The sequence below is a fragment of the Thermobia domestica genome, chromosome 12 (genome assembly GCF_964235325.1).
Source record: "Thermobia domestica chromosome 12, izTheDome1.hap1.1, whole genome shotgun sequence".
In the NCBI taxonomy this organism is placed as follows: Eukaryota; Metazoa; Arthropoda; class Insecta; order Zygentoma; family Lepismatidae; genus Thermobia; species Thermobia domestica.
In genome coordinates this window covers 184,876,570-184,886,339 of record NC_137465.1, presented here as the reverse complement: position 1 = coordinate 184,886,339, position 9,770 = coordinate 184,876,570, and positions in this window count along the sequence as shown.

Sequence of the window (9,770 nt, the reverse complement as noted above, 5' to 3'; positions counted from 1 at the left end):
TTTATCTGAATTGAAACTGTACCAATCATTTATCTGAAGACTATTGGGAAGCAACTTGAATGTAAGAAGACCAGCTTAGAGTGTAAAAAGAACAACAATAATGATTATGAATACTTGCTGTGTGCTGACGAGTCATTTTTGAATGTAAATTGCTAGTTGGTCGGCTTTAGCTCTACCAGACATTAGACCAGGAAGTTCTTTTAAGTCCAAAAACTAATTATGTACTCTTTTCAAATGTTTAAAATAAAGTAAAACTTATATGATGACCCTTATAATGGTTTGGAGGACAAGAATTTACTATAGAATACTGTATTTGAAACAGGTCACAACTTAATGGAGATATCTTGGATTAATTATCCGTGAATTTTCTTTATGATTCTCTTCACTAAAAGATATACACTTCAGGGATAATATAAGTTAAGTAACCAGCAACAGATAAACATACGAAAATGTGTTGTAAAGGAGAGGTAGGAAAAGAATTTCTAGTTTAGGAATAGATTGTAATAACTAATTTTAGTCGGAGGTTTCAAAATACAGAAGAGTAAATAAATAATAAAATACGATAAATACAAAAGAGAAAACCAAATGTATGGAATCTTCAGATCAAGCAACAAGAAATATATTCAAAGAAAGGATAAGTCATTTGTAGATACATATTTTGCTAACTAGTTGCAGTCAAGATCTTTTCAATGAACAGTTAGAGGTGGAAACATAGAAAGTAAAAGTAGAATTAGAGCTTTTCTATTTCAAGTGTGCGCCTGCTGGTGCTGCTGTCGATGTGCGCTTTCTCGTACATCCATCGAAAGAACAGAGACAAGTTGCTGCGGCCAAGATCTTTCAATTGTTTGATGCGGAAACATTGCCATAATGAATTATTTCACGGACTTTGCTTGGCACTGTCTTGTTAGCCATTCTTCTGGTAGCCTACAATCTTCAATCGTCAAGACCAAACGACTGAATGACAAATTGGCAACACAGTCAATGTCATTCACTTCTTTCTCCTAAGTAAAGGGATTGTTTCCTCCATAAGAGACTGGCGGGGATGGGACCGAAGAATATTTTCCGAGGGTACACTTGAAACAGAAAGGCTCTAGGAGACATAAATGTCCAAATAGAAAAAAGTGCAAAGAAGTATTGAAATACTTCGACTTCGAAGACAGAAACAAACAAATTTGATTTTCTATCAAATAAATAAATAAATAAATAAAATGCCAGGAACAGATAGTTAGATAGAAAAGAAAAACATAATACCGAGCTGTAAGTGAGACGGAAAATTAAAAAGTTAAAATCAGTGATCGATCAAATGTAGGAAATGAAATTTATGAACTTGAATATGATTTTTAGCTTAAGCAGAGGTCGAAGTGAGACGGTATGTGGTGATATACCATACCGCCTGTGGTTTTCAAGTGATGAAGGCATACCGCCTCTGGTTTCTCAGTGATCAGGACATACCGTCACTGGAGAGTAGATCCTAAATACTTTTAATTAATCAATTTTTATACACAGTAATTGACAAATAGTTTTGTACGCAAAAAGATTTTACTGCTTATTTACTAATAATTTCTAAGTTTAAGACACTGGCATTTTTGTTGCCTTTTCTCCACCTTTTGTTTTTTAAATGAGGTATCTTCAAAGAAGTTCACCTATAGTAAGACTATTCATGGCTTTGGATTGATTGCTTTAACAAAAGAGACACTGACCAAAGCTTAGAACCCACTTTATTTTAAATTATAATTTGTAACTGTTTCGGTTCTTCCTTCTTCATCTTCTTCTTCATATCTTCTTCTTCTAGCATATCCTTCTTCAGACACTATCGTCTATTTATTGTATCGTGGAATTAATTGGGATAAGACGGAAGTATTGGAGATAGAGAAAAGAATGATAATAAGGAAGTGGAAAGAAGCAGATTGGATAAAGAAGGTAGGAAGAGATAAACTGATGAACTGGACAGGGGGCTTACCTATTAATGAATTATGGCAAGGAAGTTTGAATAGCATAGAGAAAAAGAAAATAAATAAATAAAAAAAAGCACTTATAAGAACCAAAAATAAACGAACGTGATTAGTTGGAAAGTGAAAACGAAGACTTATGGGATTGGCTGAAGGCCTCAGTAAATAGGAATAATAATAATAATAATAATAATAATAATAATAATAATAATAATAATAATAATAATAATAATAATAATAATAATAATAAATATAAATAAATAAATAAAAATAAAAAAGTACAACAATAACTATACATATGTCTGTTAAAAGAATTTAAACTTTTTCATAATAATGACTATATATATGACGGTTAAATAATTTAAACTTTGTCATAACAATATTTATATATATGTCTGTATTTTCATTTATTTTCGATAGTGTCTGAAGAAGGATATGCTAGATATCCGAAACAGTTACAAATTATAATTTAAAATAAAGTGGGTTTTAAGCTTCGGTCAGTGTCTCTTTTGTTAAAGTTCACCTAGTTTATATTTTGATATGCCATATTGAATTGTTACTTTGTTATGTATGTGTGTGCGTGTCTTCTTGCCTTAACATATATAAATGTCGTGTTTTGAGCATGGGCGGATTTATGGGTTGTCTGCTGGAGTTTTTCCGCAGGAAATTGTTGATACCCTCATTCGGTTTTCGAGCATTTTTGTGTATTATCCTGTATAATACAAGAGAAGGAGATATTTTTAAAAATTTTTCAGAAAGCTTTTGGCAGGGGACCAAAGACCCCCCCTCCCTTCCCCGATCACTACAGAGAGGCTATCAATTGGTTTTCAGTCATTATGTAAGTAGAAGTACAGTCTTTTAGGCAACATACCCACACTGCTTTTCAATATTTAGATAGCCGGTATGTCGAGTCAAAATTGTAACAAATTACCATTGCTTTTTTCCACTTTGAACACTGAGCTTAGGAATAGATTGTCGGTATGATGTGAATAGATTAATCGTTGATCGGAGATTTCAAAAATAGAAGAGTCAATAAATAAATAAAAAGTAACATAAATTCAAGAGAGAAAACTAAAAGTATGGAATCTCCAGGTTAAGCAACAAGAAATATGTTCAGAGAAAAGATAAAGTCACAAATGCCAAAATATAAAGTTAAATCAGTAGAGGAGAAAAAAAAATAAATTTAAGGTAACTTCATAAAAACCACGAAGAAAATCACATGGAAGAACATTGGGGTCAAGCAAAGAAAAATAAATTAGGAGATGGAATTACAGAATACAGAAGACAGTGAATGAAGATAAAAAGAAGAAAAAGTAGACTTGGAGGGAATGGTTTAGAAGTATATCTTCGAATATGAAAGGTAAGTACAAAGCAAAGAAAAATAAATGGAAGAAAATAGTAAAAGAGAATCAGACAAAGGTATGATTAGGAAATTTAATCTAAATCTTCAAAATTAGATTGAAAGAAACCAGAAATACGGTATGATCTAATAATAGTGATAATAATAATGAAATATCTTAAGGAGGAACAAAGATCAATCACTGCGAATACAAGACGACGGTAATGTAGGTGCAAGAAATGAACAATAAAAGGATCAAAAATGTATAGCGGCAAGAAAGGCCTTGTTTAGTGTGCCACTGAATTTATTTGTTAAAAAGACAAATGAATAATTATTGATTTTAAGTGAAGAATGTTTGATGTTTAATGATTACTAAGTTGTGATATAAGATGATATAGTAAGTTGAATGTTGAGTGGAAGAATTGAGTATCTCAAGTGTCAAAGAAACGATAGAGTTACAGTCGTAAGTTGATGCAAGGAATTATATGTAAAGAGTATGGAATAAATAACTATGATTGGAAATACTGTTAATTCTAAATGGTAATAGTGATACGTATGAAGGCGTATGCAACTGATTGTATGAGTTAATGATATCAGAGTAATTTCAGAAGTCTAATCTGAAATAGTATCTTTTCGGAACGTAACGTAACCTAATTTAAGTAGTAACAATTGGTGACGAGCGTTATAAAAGAATCCACGAAATACAGGATGGCAGAACATACGTCAGTATCATATTTTGAACCGCTAGATGTAGACGAACCTGATGTGGAAACATATATTGAACGATATGAACAATATTGTTTGGCTAATGATGTACCATCACAGAAAAAAGTATGCATTTTGTTAGCATTGATAGGAAGCGCGTATACCATGTATAAGATATTGAAAGAGTTGGCAGCACCAAAAAGAGTTCCAGGATTGAACTACGATACTATTAAAGAGCTTCTAGTAACACATTTCCAGCAAACATCAAATTTCATAGTGGAAAGATATAAATTCCATAATATGAAACAACAACCTGGTCAACTGTGTCAAGATTATATACTCCAATTAAAAAAGCAGGCCAATCGATGTAACTTTGGACAATTCAGAGAAGATGCCCTGAGAGACCAGATAGTTTCCAGAATAGCAAGCGAGGTCGCTCGGAAGAAGATATTGTCTACCAAAGAATTAACCATAAACACGGCTATAGAGATTGCCAACCAAATAGAATTGTTAGAAAAAGAAGTTACAGTATTTTATAGTACTGGTACGAGGTTAGAGCAACTAAAAAGAACAACCAATCAGCTTCCGGATTCAAGATTAGAACCACAGCGCTCAACAACAAATCGTACGGTTCAACATAATACCAATTTTGTCGGAAAGTCCATAAGGTAGAACTATGGGTGTGTAGCTTGTGGAAGACAACATGAAACGTACCAATGTCCAGCGAGAGATGTACAATGTAGGAATTGTAATGAATATCACCATTTCGCCAGATGTCCTAAAAGAGAGAGGAGCGTTAACAAAATAAGACTTAATCAGATGCCAGAGGAACAATTTCTGCAGAAGGAAGATAAGCACACTTTTATTATGGAAGATTTCCAACAAGCGTTAGATGGTTTGGTAGCCAATGATGAAGAAGAAAAAGAACAAAATCTTACTTCAATGGATGATTCATGCTGAATTCTTACTATGAGGTAAAGCAGAACCGAGATTAAGTATCGATGAAAGTAGAGAAATCAGATAGCAAGCAGAGGATCAGAGGAAATATATGAGGATACATCGAGACAACAACATAGCAAGCAACATAAAATGAACGCACACTCACGACACTATGAATACAACTCGGATCAAGTAGAGCTACGAAAAGATGAAGACCGAAGTGAAAGTCGATGGAACAGTGATACGAATTTTAATCATAGCCAATACAAGCATATATACGCAAACCATATAACAACTTTAGAGAAAGATGAAAACGATATTAAAAAAGATGATGTTGTGCTAAGAGGACCTGTGATATGAGGACAAGGAAATCAGAAGGAAAAGATGAGTGTTTTATGAAGTTAGGGGAGGTAGATGTACTAGAAGAAATGAATTCCAATAAACAAGAAGAAACTAAGAAAAATGTGACCACAGAAGATAAATGGGATGACAAGTATAACAAAAGGGTTAGAAGAGGATTGAACAGAGAACGAACCGAGTCGATGCAGGAAGACGGAGACGAAAAGGAAACTGAAGAAGACAAAGAAGAAAAAGAAGATGATGGAAGGATGATAGACAGATTTAATTTACAAGCGAATAGACTGATAGCAAGGGAGGAACAAAAACCAAAAGAGAAGATGAAGAAGAAGAAGAAAAGAAAAAAGCGGGGAGAATGCTGTAAGTGCAAGAAATGAACAATAAAAGGATCAAAAATGTATAGTGGCAAGAAAGGTCTTGTTTAGAGTGCCACTGAATTTATTTGTTAGAAAGACAAATGCATAATTATTGATTTTAAGTGAAGAATGTTTGTTGTTTAATGATTACTAAGTTGTGATATAAGATGATATAGTAAGTTGAATGTTGAGTGAAGAATTGAGTATCTCAAGTGTCAAAAAGAACAATAGAGTTACAGTCGTAAGTTGATGCAAGAAATTATATGTAAAGAGTATGGAATAAATAAGTATGATTGGAAATACTGTTAATTCTAAATGGTAATAGTGATACGTATGAAGGCGTATGCAACTGGTTGTATGATTTAATGATATTAGAGTAATTTCAGAAGTCTAATCTGAAATAGTATCTTTTTGGAACGTAACGTAACCTAATTTAAGTAGTAACAGATAGAAAAGTGTTTACGCAGGGAAAAGATATAAAGGAGAAATAGGGATAATAATAATTATTGCTGAATAAAAATACCACATAACAAAATGTGAGGACATATCAAATATAACCACAAAATGGCTGTAGATTAGTGGCGGGCACAAAAACTGGTTTTTCGGTTTCTCCAAAACCGGTTCATTTTAAACCGAAACTGGTTATCGGTTTTCTCCCAAACCGGTTCGATTTTCATATCTGGTTTCGGTTTTCTTCAAAACCGGTTCAATTCTGTTTCCAAAATTTGTTCTATTTCTGACCAGAATAGTGTTTCGTTGTTCTCCGAAAACCTATTCCACAGAAATAGTTTTATGTGTTTTCCAAAAGTTTTCACCGAAACCAGTTTCGGTGAAAACCGAACTATTTTGAAGAAAACCAAAACCAGTTATGGAGAAAACCGAAACCGATTTTTGAGAAAACCTAAATGTCGGTTTTTCGTATTTCGGTTTTTCTAGAAACCGGTTTTGCCCATCCCTACTATAGACATCACGAGAGAAGTAAAGTCAGCACGGAAAAAAGAAAAGAAAGAAAAAAGGCAAAGCTTTGATTTCATTTTCAGTTGAGCGTACCTTTCAACAACAAAACTATATAAGACCTGAACCTACAACTTAATGTGAGATTCGAACCTCATAAGCTCTCACCGGGGAATCGAATCCGTGTCTTTCATGTTAAAGGCTTATATGCTAACCTTTTTGCCATAAGAGAACTCAAAAAATATAAAGCTCTCGTACCAGGTAAAATAACAATAGAAATTATATGAATGGAAGATTCTTCAAGTTGCTATAATGTGTGTAGAGACTGAAAAAAATCACCAAAAGATTGAAAAAAATCGTACCAGTTCTTCAGGAAAGAAAATAACAAAAAGTATAGCAAGTAGAGTACAATAACATTAACGAGCCAATGTGAGAAATATTTTGAAAGAATTTTACAACAGCCAGTCTAAGGCAAAGCTGAACAGAACCTGTATAAAGAGCAACACACTAACGAAACATTAAGCTATAACATTACCTAAAATGAGACATTTCCGTCAATCCATTTGAGAGTTATTCATAATTAAACAGTCTATACTTTTTTGGCACTCATGTAAAAGAAGCCTTACAATCATAAGAATAACTGTTTTGTATTTTATTGCTGGCAAAATAAAATAACATATTTTACCTCAAATATCAAAAGTTATTCCATGTTCATCCACAACATGGACGTATAGTAAGCTTACTTACTGTTGTCATACCCTGGCGGTGCATTAGTTGGTCAAAGAGAATTCTGTTGGTAAAAGTCTTTGCAGTCATCACAGACTAAATAAATAATTCTATATACATCTGTAAGCTTTTTGCTACTTACGAGTGCAAATTTTTACCTTATATGGTCAAACAGTAGGAATATTAACTACTCTAAGTTTGTATAGTTTAAACAGGTCACTGTTAATACCATTAATAGCCTCGTGTTTAATCGCACAATCTTTCTTCTTTTCTTTGAAATTAACTGCATGTACTTACTAAGTTGGAAGATGTCAGGACCATGCATGTTGAGGTCGGAAAGGTAAACATTGTAGGAATGTAAGTTTTCTTCATCTTAGTCAAAACTGTCAGTAGCCTGCAAGCACATTAGAAGTCTTGTAATGCTTTCGTCTCTTTTATCGTCGGATATGCCTTCACTTTAGGGAAAAAAAAAAGGAAAAGAAAAGACAGAGAGGAAAAGAGAAAAAAATACTTTTTCAGTTTATGGGAATATAGAATCTTCCCCTTTTTAATATTGTCCATTACATTGTTCATACAAGTCAGTTAAAATGAAAGAAGAAAGACTTCATTTCAAGAGTATTATCAGTCAAGCATCCAATAGGAAAACAGAACTGCTAACATCAAGAAATATATCGTTGGACGTTCAGAAACGATTTATTAAAACTCTGGTATGGAGCATGGCGTTTTACGGATCAGAGACGTGGACATTGAGGAAAGCTGACATATCCATGGTGGAAGCATTTGAAATGTGTTGTTGGCGCAGATTGCGCATATCAATGTTCGAAAGGAAAAGGAATGAAGACATACTAAAGTAAGCTAATAAAGGACGACAGATTATGAAGATAATAGGGAAAAGAAGAAACAGCATGCTTGGCCATCTTTTCCGACTCCGATTGGATTATCGTATTGATCGAGGGAAAAGCAGAAGGAAAACCAGGAAGAGGAAGACCAAGAATAGAATATCTAGACGTAGTTACGAAAAAGAGACCTTATCAAAGTATAAAAAGCTCTCCCAAGGGAGAGAAATGTTTTAAAATTTCCATGTTGCCCACCAACCTATGGTTGAGGAGAGAAAGGAGAAGATAAATGTGAGATGACCTTCTATTAGCGATAAAATGTATTAGTACGTTTTTAAAACTAAATTTCTGCACTTAATGTATCATTCATATGACATTTTCTTTTTGTTTACACAAGAAGTAAATAAAGTCTGTCCGCTGGTCTAGTGACTAGTGAGTGTGCCTTTGTTGCATGTGGTGGCGAGCTCGATTCCCGATGGAAGTGCATTAAAATTTGAACGCATTACGATGGTTCATATCCCACCTTAAACTAGGTCCACGTCTCATACAGACTCAGTACTGAAAAGAGACACAAATCTTATATGAACAACAAATAAATATTTTTCAAATTTGTATTCCTTATTTGCCTATTCTTTTAGGCTTTGAAAAATGATGCTTGTGGACATAATTAATAATGAATTCTTTATCTTCATAGAATTGTCGTAGTTGTCTATTATTATTATTGGAAACTGGAATTTCGGAAATTCCTTTGTCTAACATTTCTGACAAAAGCTCACATACCAGCCCAATAGCCTATTGTGCTTTCGGAGTGGTACCTGTCTCATCATCGACTCCGCATCATCACTGGCTTGTGGAAAACCTGTAGAGAGAAGTGGAATGCAATGTCCATGGTCTAGTGACAACGTAGTCTACCGCAATGGAAACTATGATGCTGGTCAGAACAGGTGGCCTGCAGATCAAACATAACGGAAAGTGGAAACACAGCATTTCCTAGGTAAGTGACAGATTCAAATTCTTCTCAATATAAGTGAATCAACCTCTATATACTGTATATTGATTTAATTAGTACCTACAAGCATAGATTCACCCTTTTGCACCATATTTTGCACCGAGAACACCTTTTGCATCATATTTTCCCTGAACAAATATCTCAAGATCATCTTGCCATCACTCTCCAAGAGTTCCGATAGCCTTTCAAACTTATCCGCAAATAATTCAGTCCTACAAAAAGAGCTACCGAAAATATAAATCTGACACTATTAGAAAAAATCTTTATTCCGATCTTCCTGGTTCAATACCACGTTAATCACATTCCGCATCTTGCTTATGCAATACTCACCTGAAACCGAAAATATTTACATGAACCGTCTCAAAATTGTTTACCGAAGTTACACAAATTATCAGAACAGCTCATTGAAATATCTAGCACCTTCCGAAGGAATACCAGGAACCAGATGTAAGTTTAATCTTCCAACATTGAATAACAAAGATAACACGTACGATCCACCAGTTCATTAGCTGCAATTCTTCCATCCTTATTTCCATTCTTGAACACACTGATTGTCCAGCTTTCTATGTTAACGAAACTCTAATTCTTCTTCTGGTCCGT